Raw genomic sequence first — 18,221 nt, 5'->3', positions numbered from 1 at the left:
CAAGTTTAGGGGGAACTCCTTCACACAGAGTGGGGTGGGAGTGTGGAACGAGCTTCCAGCTAAAGTGGTGAAAGTAGGCTTAATTTTAATACTTTAGAAGAATTTGGACAGGTACATGAATGGAAGAAGTATGGAGGGCTACAGACTGGATTCAAGTCAGTGGGACGAGGCAGAAAAATGGTTCGGCACAGATTAGAAAGGCCGAAGGGGTTTGTTTCTGTGTTGTAATGTTCTATGGTAAAAATCCTTAAATGAGTCCCTGATTGAGTTTATTGTTGAGGAGTCTGATGGTGGAGGGGTAGCAGCTGTTCCTGAACCTGGTGGTGTGAGTCTTGTGGCACCTGTGCCATTTTCCTAATGTTAGCAGTGAGAACAAAGCATGCGCTGGGTAATGTGGATCCTTGATGATTGCTGCAGCCTCTCTACAGCAGCATTTCCTGAAGATGTCCTTTATGATGGGGAGAAGGTCCGAAGGGGCCTATTTGTGTACTGTAATGTCCTATAGATCCAAGATTTGGATTTTATACTCGGCGTATCAGACGACCCTGATTTTGAGGTATCATTTTTAAGTTTCGAGGATCATCCTATAAGACGGCATATAGGACAATAATTTTACTCATTCTTACCTAGTGGTGAATTTTCTCTGACTAGTGAACATGTGTAATACCATTCCTATTGTAAATTGCATTAATCAGAGCCAGTGATTTCTAATGCTGGTAACTAACTTTGGAGACAGTGATGTTTCTAATACTTGACTTCCACAGATTCAACACACCAGTAAAAAGACCAAGTATGAAGTCCACATGAATATTTTTTCACTTTGCTCTTATTCAGTCACAAGAAAAAGCGATCCACATTTGTAACACCAGTGGTAATACTATGCAATGTTGCAGAAGATTCAGTGGCAGGGATCGTCTGCTCCAGAATGTGCTTTGACCTTGCATGGCCCAAACACTTTAGGTTTAGAATGCTTCATTTATAATTGCTCTCCATGGCAGGTGCATTATTATATTTCTTCAATGAACTGAGGAATTGAGAAATGGATTAAATATTAATTTTCAATTTTAATTTAAAAAAATATTTAGACATACAGCACAGTAACAGGCCATTTTGGCAATGAGTCCATGCTGCTCAGTTTACACCCAATGAACCTGCACCCTGTTAAGTCTGCTTTGTTCATGAATGAGTGAGACAAACACCAGGCTGAGTCGAAATCAGGGTTCTTTGTTCTTTATTACCGGATTGTAACACTTGCGACTAAACATGTTAGTCGGAGAATGCATTCTGCCGTTATCAGCAAAATGGTGATTTTTTATACCCTTGGATATGTGCTTAGAACATCATCATATCATTACTTGTCCAATGACTAAAACTGTTGCTATCCTTTCCCTGCTAGCTTCCTGCCTCTCAATCCATCAATGTCTCTCTTATCTTGTAAGTACAAGGATGCATTCACATCTTGTTACAGCCCTGCACATTCCCATCTCATGATGTTTTACCTAACAGGAGTACAAGGACACCTCCCCTTCTTGTTACAGCCCTGTACAGGGTAACTCCCTACACATTCCCATCTCATGATGTTTTACCTTACAACCCCCAATACATTTTGAATGGTGGGAGGAAACCGGAGTCCCCAGAGAAAACCCACAAAAAGATTAGGAGAACGTACAATGTCTTTGTAGACAGCGCAGGATTCGAACCCTGATCGCTGGTGCTGTAGAGGTGATGCACTAACCGCTGAGCCAATTGTACTGCCCATAGTGTCTATTAAATGCTGAATGGGGGCTTTTACCCCTCAATGTACCAGATGCCGATTCAAGAAGATATACCCATCAACTGTTCTCCAATACTTCTTCAAATTTATTGTCTGCTTTAGAATTACAAGATGAAATCATAGACAACACAGCTCGAGTAGCAATAGCATAACGCTGTAACAACACCAGCCACCCAGGTTCAATTCCAGTGCTGTCTGTAAGGAGGTTCCATGTCTGCATGGGTTTCTTCTGGGTGCTCCAGTTTCTTCCCACATTCCAAAAACTTACAGGGGTTGTAGGCCTGTTGGTGTATTTGGGGGGTACTTTACATCTAAATTTAAATTCATACTGTAACTGATCTAAGTAACGATATGGCAATGTAACTGTACAAGACATTGGCTAAGCTGCAGTTTGAGTACTGTGCACAATTCTGCTCACTCATCCATGGAAAAATGTCTGAAAATGGGGCAGGTAAGATTCAGGAGAATATAACTAGTTCTATTGGGCTTGAATTACAAGGAGGGGCCGGATAAGTTGGGACTTTTCTCCCTGGTGCGTAGGAGGCTGAGTGGGCACCTTATCGAGCAATATAAAAACATGAAGGGCACAGACAAGGAAAATAGTGGCAGTCTTTTTCCCAGGATAGGGGAATCAAAAACGAGAGGTCATGCATTTAAGATGAGAGGGGAAAGATTTAAAAGAGACCTGAAGGGTACCTTTGTCACAGAGGGTGGTGGGTATGTGGAACATTTAAAAAGATCTTTTGACAGGTAGATGGTAAGGACATTTAGAGTTAAATTAGATGCATGTGGACAAATGGGACTAGCATGGTCAGTGTGGACATTGGGCATAAGGGCCTGCTTTCATGCTGTAAAACTTAATGAATGTATTTGATTAAGTTCCCATGCTTGAATGGGTGTTGTGGTGCGCTGTTAGCCAGAATCAGAAACACATAAAAGATAAAGACTGTACAACAGGCTTTAATCCACAAAGACGTTCACAGAGCCAGGTTGGCTATGGCTGCAGCAACTCTGAGTGAGGCCTCGGGAGGCCGGCGCAGGCTTATATCCCGGAGGGTGATTGACACCCGACCGGGTGGGGCTTGATCCATTCAGGCCGACTGATTGACAGCCGGCCAGGCGTTGTCCTGTCCCCTTACACTCCTGCAGGTAGGTTGCCCCCCTGCAGTAGGCCAGTGGTGTACCACCACAGGTGTAGATTCAAAATAGATGGGAATTGCACGAGGATGGATTTGCTTAAAGTATGGTGAATTAGAGAAATGGATTAATCTCACAATGAGCAACGATAACCCAGTAGTCTAATGAATTTCCCTGCCTTCTATCGTCCACCAGGGATAAGATTGCTCATAGGATAAGCTTACTCACGTAAATTTTATGGATCTATGTCATGAGCTCCTGTTCCTCACACACACCTTTACTGAAGTCCTTGATAGTTAAGGATTTTCCTGCCATCTTTAAACGAGGCATACATGCTTGAGTGCCTTGTTGGAATACTATTTGTTCTGTTCCATTTCCAAGGCAATAGAGATGTAATCTGGAGCTCACCCTAGATAATTAATCAAACTCACACAATCACAGATGCCAAAAATCCTATTCTGGCTCTCCTCTGGTGATGCAACCATCCCACTAACAAATTCACCCCCATATCACATAATTACCTGTTGTTGCCCTGTAACGTGCCCTAAAGCTGTTGATACAGGCAACATGACACCAGACTTTTTGTTCCAAATGTAATCCCCTTTAGCTTTCAAAAAGTTCCATCCCATTGCCATCATTAATGGAAAATGCATTATGGGTAGAATCCTCCATTCATGATGTCATAGAAAGCAGAGTTCCACTCAAAATGTCAGCTTCCAACAATTCTACAGGATAATCTAGCTTTCAAGAAGAGATTATGGAACACCGCTAAGTGTTACAGGTTTTTCAGGTAATGGAATTATAGTTAGTTTTATGATGTATTTAAGGTTGATAAAGTTTAAATAAAGCAAATAATGGCAAAGAGTTATTGAAGAACATTATTTAACTCACCAGGCAACGTGAACTGTAATAATCCTGTTCCATTCACTTAAAGTCAACATTGAAAACTTTAGATTGATAGAAAATTATAAAATTAAATAATTTAGTTTGTTATAATACGAGCTCATTATAAACTGGATAATTTTCTATTTCCTTAATGTTGATTCATTGTTTATATTCTGAGATAAATTATATGATGTAACTGATCAAAGTAACTACATGGCTATGTAACTGTGCAAGCATGAAGACTGAGGTGGGCAAGGCTACTGGCCACCATTCTATCATCTTTCTACAGGAGCTGTACAGAGAGCGTCCTGACCAACTGCATCACAGTGTGGTAAGGTTGCTGTTGAGCATTGGATTGAAAGACAATCCACAGTATCATAGGAGTGGCAAAGAGGATCACTTGGGTCCACCTCCCCCCCCCCCCCCCCCCCATTGACGAGATCTACCGAGATCATTGTCTAAAGACGACTTGTACAATCGTTGGCGACCCCTACCACCCTGCACACAGCATCTTTCAGCTGCTCCTGTCGGGAAAGAAATACAGAAGTACCAGGGCCAGAACCACCAGGCTAAGAAACAGCTTTTTCCCACAGGCAGTCTGCCGAATGACTGATACAAACCCTCCGAGATTCTACTATTTATTTAACAGTATTTATTTATTTTTACATACAGAATGTACTGCACATAAATCACTGGAAAATATGTGTGCTATGTCTATATACGTGTCTATGCTTTTACACTGAGGATCGAAGAATCCTGCTTCGTCCAGTTGTAGTTAGGCAATTGAATGATACACCGTGAATCTTTCTACCAGAGATTTAAGACAAATATATAGACAAGTAATCATATATTCATAATTCTTTGTATGGTGCCACATATTCAATGCTTGTTTATCAGGTTAAATTATCTGTGATCTGCTTCTTCACAGATCAGGACTCACCCAACTCTGTTCTATTGCTTTGAATATCTTATGCTTTCCTCTGTTATTATGTGGCAGTTATTCCATGGATCAACAAAAATTATAATCACAGAAGAAGCCTGATGAAATTAACACTCTTATCATGGGATACTCTATTTCCCAGGGTAGGTGGTCTAGTTTTTTTAATCACAGGGAAAGGTTTGTTTGTGCAAAGTTAAACAGTTAAATGTGAAAAATATATATTTTGATCTGGACCTGGTCAGTATTTGAACAGCCTTTCATGGTCATTATGTTGTTGCAGGCACATTTCAATTTGTTCTCATTTTCCTGTTCACATACTTTGGGGATAAGACATCTTCTTCCAGATGATTCAGCCTCTTTATGTTGGTAAACCATCCACTCTCTCCTCTTGTATTGCTTTAAGTCTTGAATGTCCGGCATATTTTTTGCCTGTAGTTTGCTAAATTGGTACCAAAGGAACAGCACTCTAGTTATTGTTCGTGAATATTTTCTGTGTTTAAAAGCAATGCCAAGAAATTGGCATCAGGTGGGCATTGCAATTTTCCTTCCATGCAATAAATATGGCTGCATTGATTCCTCAATGTGTGCCAAATTGAAGGTTGTGCTGTGATGTATGTTTACATGAAGAAATTTTTACAGAGATGACAATAAGACTTGAGGTGTCATGGACAGCAAAGAAGGAATTCAAAGCTTGCAGAGGTATCTGGACCAGCTGGAAAAATAGCAGATGGAATTTAATGCAGACAAGTCTGAAGTGTTGCATTTTGGAAGGACAAACCAAGAAAAGACATTCATAGTAAATGTACGGATACAAGTCCCCGTCCGTCAGTCTCATGGAGCAGCCCATTGCAGCCGCGGGCTCCGAGGAGTTTCCTGAAGGAGCGAAAATAAACGCCAGTAAAAACGAGGAGGACGAAGGAAAAATGTTCATTGGTGGCCTGAGCTGGGATACAAGCAAGAAGGATTTGACAGATTACTTGTCCAGGTTCAGTGAAGTAGTGGACTGTACGATAAAAATGGACGCTGTGACGGGACGGTCAAGAGGATTTGGATTTGTACTATTCAGAGAACCTGCAAGTGTGGACAGGGTGTTGGAACTGAAGGAACACAAGCTTGACGGGAGACTTATTGACCCAAAAAGAGCAAAGGCAATAAAAGGCAAGGAGCCAGCTAAGAAAGTTTTTGTTGGTGGCCTCAGTCCTGATGTACCTGAAGAAATGGTTAAGGACTACTTTGCAGCATATGGAAAGATTGAAGGCATCGACAACAAAACGAATGAACGAAGAGGATTCTGCTTTATCACATTCAAGGAAGAAGAACCAGTGAAAAGGCTGCTGGAGAATAAGTATCACAACATAGGCTCAAGCAAGTGTGAAATTAAAGTGGCACAGCCCAAGGAAGTCTACAGGCAACAGCAGCAACGAGGAGGCAGAGGTGGAGGACAAAATCAGAACTGGAACCAGGGATACAACAGCTACTGGAATCACGGTTATAGTAGTTACAACAATGGCTACAGCAATCCGGGTTACAATGGATATGGAGGTTATGATTACTCTGGGTATAACTACAACAACTACGGATATGCTCCAGAATATGATACCTACAATAGTGGAGAAACGGAGGTATAAACATCAGTATAGCCGAAGCGCATGTCAAGAGGAAATGTTATACCTGAGAGCATCTGTGTTTTCCTTTGAGACTTTTGTACCACATGAAATACAACGCCGGCATCTTTTTGTGTCCCAAATGTATATAGCATCTCAACATTTTTTTTGTTCTGGTTACTGCTTTTTATTACTTGAGAAACACATTCCTTAACTTTTGTGTAGTGTGATAGTATACAATAAAGTTGCTACTAACTGGTGTGATGCAACACTTGTTTGTTAGCGTACCCTGTTATGTGCTGCATTGCATCTGTTGCTTAAAAAAAGGAGTATGAATATGAAAAAAAAAAAAAAAATTTTACATGAATTATAGAGAAAAGTTAGATCGGCTTGGGTCTTTACTTCTTAGAATGCAAAAGGCTGAGAGGTGATCATATCAAGGTTAATAATATCATCATAGCCTTTTTTCCAAGGTAGATGATTCGAGAACAGAGGACATAGATTTAAGGTGAGAAAGGAGAGATTTAAGAGGGAGCTGAAGGGCAACTTTTTCACTTAGAAGTTAGTCCAAATCTGGAAAAAGCAGCCAGATGAAAATGTAATTGGGCAGAATTCTGACATTCAAAATGAAGGGTATACAGTAAAAGACCTGCGATTGGGTCAGTCTGGATTTTCGGATTTTCCGGATTCTTGGTCAGTACATCTGTGGCACTTATGCAATGCACGCACACACACAAAAGCTAAGAAGTTTTGAGAAATCCAGAATCTTGGGTGATCTGGATTTCAGCTAGGTGCTTTCGAGAAGCCCGGATTTTCAGGTGATCTGGATTTCTGGCATCCAGATTTTTGGACTTTTACTACAGAAGGATATGGATCAAATTAGGGTGGCACTGTTGGTGTAGCGGTTAGCACAATGCCGTTACAGTGCCACCAATCGGGACTGGGGTTCGAATCCCACTCTGCCTGTAAGGATTCCCCGGGGAGGGGGGGTCACTGGTTTTATCCCACCGTTTAAAAACGTTCCGGGGGTGTAAGTTAATTGGTTGTAAATTGGGCAGCATGTGTTCAAGGGTCGAAAGGGCCTGTTGTCATACTGTACGTCTAAATTAAAAAAAAATGTAATTTAAAAATAAAATGCAGATAAATGAGACTAGCCCAGAATGCCAACTTGTTCAGCATTGGTTAGTCAGGCTGAAGAGCCAAAAATAAAATGGGTAGAAAACTTGTGTGGAGATGCATAGAAGGAGTCAGCGATGGATCATCCTGGGGATGACCCCTTTGAACTTGCTTGTGGTGTTGGTTGAGATAATTGTGTCCAGATTCAGTGAGTATATGCAGAATGCTTGGCAGATGCAGCAATGGCAGTTCTAACTTTCATGCTAGATCATCAGAGATGTCCTCCTTCTTCAAACAATGTGGCTTTCCCTCTACCACCATCACCCGCATAGCCTCCATTACCTGCACATCTGCCCTAGCCCTCTCCGCTCCTGCATGCAACAAGGACAAGATTCCCCTTGTACTCACCTACCACGTCACCAGCCTCCTCCAAAATTTCTGCCACCTACAATGTGATCCTGCCACTAGACACATATTCCCATCTCCTCCCCTCTACATCTTCCACAGGGACCGCTCCATCCATGACTCCCTTGTCCACTCTCCACCAATTGTCTCCTTGGGATCTACTCCTGCGACTGCAGGAGATGCTCCACTTGTGCCCACACCTCCTTCCTCTTCACCATTCAGGGCCCCAAACAGTCCTTCTAACTGAAGCAATATTTCACTTGTGAATCTGCAGGGATCATCCACGGCATCCAGTCCTCCCGCTGTGGTCTCCTCTACATCGGAGAGATTGAATGCAGACTGAGAGATGGCTTTGTTGAGCACCTCGGCTCTCTCTGCTGCAATGGCGTGGATCTCTGGTCCACCTGACCTGAAGTCCACAATTGTCCACTTTCTCTTGTCCACGTTTTGACTTAGGTTGTCATTCTCGCACCATTTCATGAGATTTTTCTCTCTTCTCTGTAGTGCGACTCATCATTGTTGCTCATGAGGCCAACCACTGTCATATCATCTGCAAACTTGATGATTGTTGGAGCTGGATCTGGTGTTGCAGTCATGGGTCAGCAGCGTGAACAGGAGTGAGCTGAGTGTACCCTGAGGTACACCAGTGCTCAGTGTAACGATGCTCGACATTCTGCTGCCAACCCAGACAGATGGTGGTTTTTCTGTTAGGAAGTCCAGAATCAAGTTTCAGAGAGGCGTGATGAGTCCCAGCAAGGACAGCTTCTCCAGTAGCTCTGGGAATGACCCTATTAAATGCCTAGCTGAAGTATTGAACAGCATCCGTTCTCTAGGTGGATCAGGACGGTATGGAGGGACAGGCTATAACATCATCAGTGGAACAGTTCCAACTGGGAGGTGTGCTTTGATGCGTTCTATCACTAGACGCTCAAAGCATTTTATAACGATGGAGGTCAGTGCCACAGAGTGGTAGTCATTGAGCCCTTGGATACTGGGATGGTGGTAGCTGCTTTGAAACGCGCGAGGATGATGGACTGCTGCAGTGATGTGTTGAATATATCTGTAAGGACCGCCATCAGTTTGTCTGTGCAGTCCTTCAGTACCCAACCAGGTATATTTTCTGATCCCCGTGTCTTGTATGGATTCACCTTGGATAGGGTTGTCCTCACCTCAGCTGAAGCTGTGCAGGGGCCCATTCATCGAGGAGACACAAAGCTTTCTTTGGCATCAGCCTGCTCTTCTCATCAAACCATTCATAGTAGATGATTAACCCCTTTCAAAAGAGAGGAGTATTTCAAATCAAGCAATTATTTTTTCATATAATGCCCACTTTTAAATTTCAAATTTATTGTCAGAGTACATATATGGCATCACATACAACCCTGAGATTTGTTTTCCTTTGGACGAGGCAGAATCACCACTTATCAGCAGTGTGAAAAAAACCGGACTCCACATACACATGTAAACTAATAAAGAAATGTAAACAAACTGACTGTGCAATTCAGAGATAGAGAAAAAAAAATCAATAAAGTGTAAAAGTAAGAGTTCTTAAATAAGCCCTTGATTGAGTTTGTTGTGAGGAGTCTGATGGCGGAGGAATAACTGCTGGTCCCAAACCTGGTGGTGCAAGTCTTGTAGCAACTATACTTCTTTCCTGTTGGTAGCAGCAAGAACAGAGTGTGTGCTGGGTGGTGTAGATCCTTGATGATGGCTGGAGCTCTCCAATGGCAGTGTTTCCTGTAGATATTCTCAATGGATTTTACCATGATATCCTAGGCTATGTCCATTACTTTTTGCAGAGCTTTATGCTCAGGCGTATTGGCACACTTTCCACCACACATCTGTAGAAATTTGCCAGGGTTTCCAATGTCATACCAAACTTCTGCAAACTCCTGACGAAGTAGAGGCACTTATGTGCTTTCTTCATGATGCCATTTGTGTGTTGAGTCTAAAAAAGATCCTTCAAGATAGTGACTCCCAGGAATTTAAATTTACTCACCCTCTCGTCATCTGATCGCCCAATGATCACAGATCACACACCTTTGATTTTCTCTTCCTGAAGTCAACAATCATCTCCTTGGTTTTGGTGAAATTGTGTGTGACGTTGATGCATCATTCCGCCAAGTTTTCAATCTCCATCTGTTAAAGTCATCCTGCACTGTAATAAAATGAACAGCAGAAAACATCCAAACCAAATCAGCGTTTCTTTATTTCACCTTGGTAATGTAAGCAGGAGTGAGGAGTGTTAAAGAAAGAGTTTATTAACTCGTTCTATACACTGAACCCACACTCAAAGCACCGGAGTGCTCATAGTACTTTTATACACATTTTGGGAAAGGGTCTGCATGAGACCCTTACAAGTTTCACACACCTGGCAATTTTGTGTTGACAATAACATGTTACCCTGTAGTGTCTAGAAATGTGTGGGAAATGTCAGTGTCCTTCACTCAAGGTATATTGACGTTCTTGTGGAGTTAGCTATGACACAGATCTTAAGAAGGCAAACATGTTCCCACCATTGAACAAGCAGCTACTGAATTTTCTCACATAATCCATTAACCCTTTGTTAAGCATATTTGTTACACTTATTCTTTCACACGTCCTGTATGCTGACTCATCACCCCTTTTTACGCAACCTACCATAGGGTTGTAGGTGGATGGTGAATAGAGTAGGGGACTAAGACGGTTATAATGGAAAGATGGTTGTGAATCAATAATTACAACCTTCTTGTAATGCAAATGTGTTACAGTAATGGCAAAGTTAATTTTCACATTTTTGATGGAAGCATTCAAATTTAAAATGTTTAAGCCATTGCCATAGTACTGAAGGGAGCACCCAACTTTCTCTTTGTTACAACATGATTGTAATTTACAGATTATGAACTTTTGTTAGGTTTAGTTATTTTCATTGTGAAGGTGTCAAAGTAATGCAGATGAATTTATTACATGTGGTCAAGTAAAATGAACAAATCCAGTGCAGTAATCAATGCATGTGGCACATCAACAGTTCAGAAACAAAGTATTAAATTGCAAGTTTCCATGGTGTTATCCTAATTTTTATCACTTAAATAGAGTGAGATTTCCATGGGTCAGGGAGGCCCGTTTTAACTTTATTCCATTCTTCAGCAAATATTATGAAGTCAATCATCAATCACTTCAAATATGTGAAATTAGAATGTAGAAAAATATGAGGGTGAATTAATCATTTTGATAACACATTGACAATGATGACATATTTTTTATATGAATAGATTTCAGAATGGTGTCCATAGTGTGTCATTTCTTGGCTAGGAAAATGATAACTGACTCCGGTGACACAAAAATTGCTTCCTAGTTACAGTTAGGATCAAATTCCCAGTTTGATAAATATCAATGACAGCATACCCAACATAAATCATTCTGATATGAATATTTCTACAATGAGTTTGCATTTAACTTTAAACAGAGTTGGATTTTTCAAAGAAATACCTTCACCTACTCGTGATTATAAATCATATTCTCATTAATTTGAATTGTGGACATCCATGGCAGTGTATGTCAGGAAGGTTTACGATTTAATTTGAATTGTAAAAGTCAACCATATTATCAGCATCTTCATGTTAGATTGGATTTTTATAAAATGTATTATTGGATTCTTGTTTGACTCATTTTTCAGATTCAGTTAAAATGGAGATTTGCATTTATATAGTGACCTTTCAGGAAGTTTCAAAGTAATTTACAATCAACGAAGAATTTATGAGTTACTGTGTATATAGGAGATTCTTCAAGGCAATTTGCACACAGTCAGCCTGTGTTAAAAATGACTCGTCAACATTTTAGACACGTGGAGTGACAATACTCAGCCTATTAACAATAACTTCCTTGCTGTTCTTTTTTTTCCAAGCTTTATTTAAAAGATAATAAAAACATAACATGCAATCTAATAACAATCAAAAAGTAATTTTACAGAAATAGATATATATAAAAAAACAACAACCCAAAAAAAAAACAACCATCCCACCCACCCACCCCATCAGCCAGTTCCCTTAAGGGGAGCCAAAAATATGAATTATATAAAAAATTATTATGTATTAATAACAATTCAGAGTATATCTAAATGCATATACTCCAAATATGGAAACCATTTATCAACAAAGAAAGAATAATTTTCATGTAAATTATGTAATTTTTTTCCATAACAATACAAGCTTTCGATTCATTATGCCCGCGTGCTATATTAATCTCTGTAGTATCTTTTCAGGTACTAGCTACACATTTACGCGCTACTGATAGCACTAAACGTACAAAAGCAATTTGAATTTTATCCGCCCCATTCCTCTCAGAGAAACTATATCACCCAACAAAAAAAATCATTGGATCTAATGGTAATTTAAAGTTATATAATTTTTCCAAATCTATCTTAATTCCTTGCCAAAATGGTTGAACTTTAACACAAGACCAAACAGCATATAAAAAAGTTTCAGTACATAAACCACATCTAAAACAAGAATCCAAATTACTAAACCCATATTTTTTTCAATTTCTCCGGGGTCAAATATAATTGATGTAGAAAATTATAATTAACCATTCCATATCTTACATTAGTCAATTTAATTACATTATCCTGACATATATCCGCCCAATCATCTTTTTTTTTAATTTTTTTTTAAAATTTTTTATTTTTCACACCATAAATCACATTAGCCATGATATACACTATTTCTTTTTCACACATATACAGTGACTTTTTCTCCCCCCCCTTTCCTCCCAAACCACCCCCCCACCCCCCCCCTCATCCATTTTAGGTATACAATCTAGGTTGCATTAAGCCAGTCAGACAATGTTGTCATTCAACATAATTACACCAGAAATTCTACTGAGTCCATTCTTTTCTCTCCTTCTCCTTCCATCAACTTAGGTACTGTTTGTCCCCGGTAGGTTTTCGCTATTGTATTTAATGTAAGGCTCCTATACTTGCTCGAATATTTCAATATTATTTCTTAACCTATCTGTTATATTTTCTAATGGAATACATTTATTCATTTAAATTTAGTAGTTTCTTCCTTTTAATTTGGTTATGTATTCCAATAATATTTAAAGACATATAGTTCAGCGTAGCCCTTTTATATTTTGTTTATCTTCTCTTTCCGTTTTTCCATCATTACCTTTCCTCCTTTTCCATTTCTGTTTTCTTATTTTCAACTCTTTATAAGACAACATTCCTACAACATCCAACATTTTCCTTATTCTCCTATTTCTATCTTATTTATCCCCAATCTCCCCTTCACCTCCTGAGTTGTCCTTTATCCCTTGTCGGACAACCACATCTCCCCTCTCCATTTGGATTTGCGAATCCACTCGCAAGCGTCAACTGATTTTGCAGTGACCGCTATTTCCCCCCACCCCGCCTCCCCCAGAAAAGATTTCACTTTTCATATGTCACAAAGGTCACTCTTTTAATTCCCTCCTTATTCTCTCTATTCCATTACCTTCCCTTATTAATTCTTGTCTATACTATCTATATTTTCCTCTAAGTATGCTCATTGTCTCTATTCACTCTTATACCTCTTTACCCGCATACATATCAATCGTGATCATTTTTACTCTCATTACCCGTCTTCATCCCTCAGTCTATTTTTGTCTTTACCCACATACATATCAATCGTGATCATTTTAACTCTCATTACCCGTCTTCCTCCCTCAGTCTATTTTTGTAATTGTTCTGCAAATTTTCGTGCTTCTTCTGGATCCGAGAATAGTCTGTTTTGTTGTCCTGGAATAAATATTTTCAATACCGCTGAATGCTTTAGTATAAATTTATACCCTTTCTTCCATAAAATCGCCTTTGCTGTATTGAACTCTTTTCTCTTCTTTAGGAGTTCAAAACTTATATCTGGATAAATGAAGATTTTTTGCCCTTTATACTCCAGTGGTTTGTTGCCCTCTCTTACTTTTTCCATTGTCTTCTCCAGTACCTTTTCTCTTGTAGTATATCTTAGGAATTTTACTACAATTGATCTTGGTTTTTGTTGTGGTTGTGGTTTAGAGGCCAATACTCTATGTGCCCTTTCTATTTCCATTTCATGCTGTAGTTCTGGACATCCTAGGGTCTTAGGGATCCACTCTTTTATAAACTCCCTCATATTCTTGCCTTCTTCATCTTCCTTAAGGCCCACTATCTTTATGTTATTTCTTCTGTTATGGTTTTCCATTGTATCTATTTTTTGAGCTAGTAGTTCTTGTGTCTCTTTAGTTTTTTTATTAGATTTCTCCAATTTCTTTTTTAAGTCTTCTACCTCCATTTCTGCTGCTACTGCCCGCTCTTCCATCTTGTCCATTTTCTTTCCCATTTCTGTTAAGGTCATCTCCATTTTATTTATTTTCTCTTCTGTGTTGTTTATTCTTTTTCTTAAATCCTTAAATTCCTGTGTTTGCCATTCTTTAAATGACTCCATGTATCCTTTAATAAGAGCAAGTATATCCTTTACCTTGCCTTTCTTTTCTTCTTCTATTTCTCTGTACTCTTCCTCTTCCTCTTCTTCTTCCTCTGGGTTGGCCATCTGTTGTTTCTTTGGTGCCCTTTCCTCCTCTTCTTTCTTGTTTCTATTGTCTTCTGTGGTCTCTTCTTGCTGCAGGTGTTCTGCAGCTGTCGTTGCCGGCTGTGGAGATCGACTCCCCAGCTGGTCCCCCCTCCCGTCGGTGTGTTTTTTTTCTTTCGCATCGCGCATGCGCGAAGTATCGCGCATGCGCGGTTGCACACTTTTACTCGGCTCTGCGAGCCATTTTTGTAGTCCATTATTTACCGACCTGAGGGAGCGGGTTTCTCTCTCCGCAGCGGGCCTCTTCGGACAGGTAAGGCCTTCACCTTTTTCCTCCTTTGTCTTCTCTTCCTCTCTTCTTACCGTTGCTTTCGATTTTTCTTTTTTTGTCGCCATCTTCTTTCCACCTTTATACTCACTTTTCTGTAACTTTTATTTCTGTGCCTTTGTGTTTTTCTTTGTTTTTCCCGACTTTTCTGGAGAGGGCTGGAGTTCACCGTCCGGCCACTACTCCATCACGTGACTCCTCCCCGCCCAATCATCTTCAGGGAAAATAAATCCTAAGTCACTTTCCCATTTAAGTTTAGATTTTTCCCAATCCGGTTTATCCATATTATCCTTTAACAAGTGGTACATAATCGAAATATAATCCTTCTTTGGTACAGAGGAAATCAAAGATTCAAATCTTGTCAAAGTAGGTAAATTCTTCTCTCTAACATAATTATCTTTTTACCAAGGCTCTGAGTTGATAACACACAAACAAAGAATTTACAGATATACCAAATCTTTCCCTCACTTGATTAAAAGAAAGAAATTGTCCCTCCTCAAAACAATCCTGTATTGTCTTTATGCCCTAAGAATCCCAACTCTAAATAATTATTAAACATTGAAAAAGGAATAAGCTGGTTATTATACAACGGAGTTAAAATTGATAATTTACCTTTTGATCTCAAAACCATATTTCTTTTAATTCAAATCTTTAACAAATATTTCAATACTGGCATATTATGTTCCTGTAACAAATTTGAATTCCAACTAAATATAAATTTATGTACTTCAGCCTCAGAAATACACACCATTTCCATCCTGGCCCAGCTCGGGGGTTGATCTAAATCCATCAATCTACTAATAAATTTCAACTGGGCTGCTTCGTAATAATTTTGAAAATGTAGTAACTGAAGTTCACCCAACGCGTATTTCCATGTAAGTTTATGCAAAGCCACTCAAGCTAATTTACCCTTCCATAAAGACTCCCACACTGCCTTATTCAGATCCTGAAAAAAAGCCCTTTGAAAGTAAACAAGGTAGTGACTGAAATAAATATTGAATTTGGGGAAAAATATTCATTTTAATACAATTGACACAGCCAATCAAAGTTAATGGAAGATCTTTCCATTTAATCAAATCCGCTTTAATCTATTTTAATATAGGCACATAATTTAACTGATACAATGATTGATAGTTAGCATCTACAAACATACCCAAATATTTAATTTTATTTGTCCACTTTAATTTTGTAATAATTTTAAATTCAGAATAATCTCCTGTTCCAACTGGTAAAATTTCACTCTTATCCCAATTAACTTTATATCCATATAATTCTCCAAATTTCAACAAACACTCTTGTAACTGCTTCAACAACCAAGTGCAATTACAAATGGACTCCAAAGTTTAATAGCTCCAAAATATACAACATGTGGACAATTGGACCATGAAACAAGTTGATTTGGTAATGTAGAGCAGAAGTCTTGAGATTCAAGCTCGATCACCAGCTGCCTTGGGGATCATGACAGAAATGTCCCATTGAACTAAATGAGTTACTTGTTCACTTCAAAGGATAGTTAGGCTAATGAAATGCTTCCTTCTTTCAGGTGCATTGATGGACTTTAAGGGTTATTACTTCATATGGATGCCATAGCAGTATTTTATTCCAGGTTTATTTATTCAACAAAATTTAATTTACCCAGTGGTTTTGATGATTGTGAAGGATCTGGAAAATCTTGTGGGAGATGAGGGAAAATGGCGAGACAATTATAATAAATGGAAGTTCAGGGAAGGGAAAATGGTGGGAGAAAGATGTCAATGCTGAATACTACCTTAAGGTGTCTGGCAACATTGGGAGGGCAGTGTTGTGTGTTAAAGAGCTGAAATGGAGGAGTATTGGATACACCAATGGTTCTAGATTTGGTAAGATGATGTATAATACTGTTGACAAAATTCTGTCAATAAACCTTTCCTCAGGCAAAAGATTACCTGTGGGGTAAAAGAAAATTGTAGATGTAGGGACATTGGAGAAACACCAGATGAGAGAAGCTAACAGAAGTGCGGGGTGATGAATGATAGCTTCTTTCAGTAGAAGGGTGGGGTGGTATTTGTTAATAGTAAAGATGGTTTGATTACATTCTTAAAATGGTTTGGCCAGCAATAACTATGGGAAATCTTTGCTGAAGCTAAATATTGTTGATGTCAGATCTTTAGTCTGAACCTGCACCCCCGGGCTTCTTTCCTAATATATTTCTAAAGTGGCTTTACAGTTTGCTGGCAGTATTTGTATTTGTGATTCTTTTATTTTTCTGAAATGTCACGTAAGAATGTTGGATCTTGAGATTGTTAGTAGGTGTTTGGTTTTTTGAGGTTTTGGAGAAATGATCAATTCATAGCAGATTGGCAATATCAAATGGAGAAGATAACAAGTCTATCTAGTTTTGAGGGAGGCAGGAACCCTGAGATATGGCAGCCAAGCAGTCATCTCAGGATCATGGACTCCAAAGTTTAATAGCTCCAAAGCATACAACATGTGGACAACTGGACTATGAAGCAAGTTGATTTGGTAATGTAGAGCAGAAGCCTTGAGATTCAAGCTCCAGCACCAGCTGCCTTGGAGATCATGACAGAAATGTCCCATTGAACTAAGTGAGTTACTTATTCACTTCAAAGGATAGTTAGGCTAATGAAATGCTTCCTTCTTTCAGGTCCATTGATGGACTTGAAGGATTATTACTTCATATAGCTGCCATATTACTGATATTAGGTTTTTATTCCAGTTTATTTTTTCAACAAAATTTAAATTACCTGGTGGTTTTGATCACTTGTCCTTGGATCATTAGATCTGGTGTCTGGATTACAATTCCAGTAACAAAACTGCTTTGTGATCCCAATAGTTATATATTGTGTGTTCAAAACCATACGAACAACATTTGAATTTTTACTTCAATTTGTAACACCAAGAATAGATGCTTTTTTAAAAAGGTGCAAGACATTATAATTATTATCATAAATGTAAAAATTAATATGTACATATGAGCATGGCAATAAGCTTAGGTAATCTGGCCATAGAAGAGGACAGGTAGATGTGGTTAGCCTAGCATGCAAAATTACTTAATTTCACAAAAATCATGTTGAATACTCCAACCCTTCTAATTCAGATAGATACAAGAAATTCCATATCAATGTATTTCTCTTGTATTCAACATACTGTATTTGTTTTTAATCAATGCCATCAACACCAGGTTCATTTGGTATATGTTGAAATGATAAGTGCATTTAGCACAGTAACTGCCATTACACCTCATGCAATCCTTTGGAAACCATGTCAAGATGACCTGAGGATCTGAAGCAAGTGCAATTTAAGTCCAGGTTTTTTTTTAAATCTGCTTTCATATCTGTTAGATGAACTGGTTTTTCTGATTTTCCAATGCTAGGCCCATCCAGTTGGAACAGACAAAATTCTTCTATCTTGTGATTCTGGAGGACAACTTTCTATTCTCTGCTGAAGCATAATATTTAGTTTGGTTAAATACAATGCACTAGCTCTGATACTTCCACTACCTTACTGGTGGGAA

General features: G+C 39.0%; 1 protein-coding gene, 1 long non-coding RNA gene and 1 pseudogene across 3 annotated transcripts in view; 2 read left to right on the top strand and 1 right to left on the bottom strand.

Moving 5' to 3' along the window:
- Positions 1–808: 808 nt before the first annotated feature.
- Positions 809–3,536, bottom strand: LOC138741916 (uncharacterized). The gene is made up of 2 exons (XR_011343878.1): positions 3,433–3,536; positions 809–1,024 (listed from the first exon to the last, which is right to left on the bottom strand). It is a non-coding gene; the product is annotated as an uncharacterized lncRNA (long non-coding RNA).
- An 88-nt stretch (positions 3,537–3,624) lies between these two features.
- maco1b (macoilin 1b) overlaps positions 3,625–18,221 on the top strand; it is a 134,286-nt gene continuing 119,689 nt past the window's right edge. The window contains exons 1-2 of one of the 2 annotated variants that reach the window (XM_069895605.1): positions 3,632–3,701; positions 4,794–4,879. The gene's annotated coding sequence lies outside the window, so the exon portion shown is untranslated. Of the gene's footprint in view, positions 3,702–4,793; positions 4,880–18,221 lie in introns of both variants that reach the window. The other variant, XM_069895606.1, reaches the window with a different exon arrangement.
- LOC138741915 (heterogeneous nuclear ribonucleoprotein D-like pseudogene) lies at positions 5,544–6,635 on the top strand (annotated as a pseudogene).

Source organism: Narcine bancroftii, chromosome 8 (genome assembly GCF_036971445.1).
Source record: "Narcine bancroftii isolate sNarBan1 chromosome 8, sNarBan1.hap1, whole genome shotgun sequence".
NCBI lineage: Eukaryota > Metazoa > Chordata > Chondrichthyes > Torpediniformes > Narcinidae > Narcine > Narcine bancroftii.
This window is presented reverse-complemented; position numbering and strand designations above follow the sequence as displayed.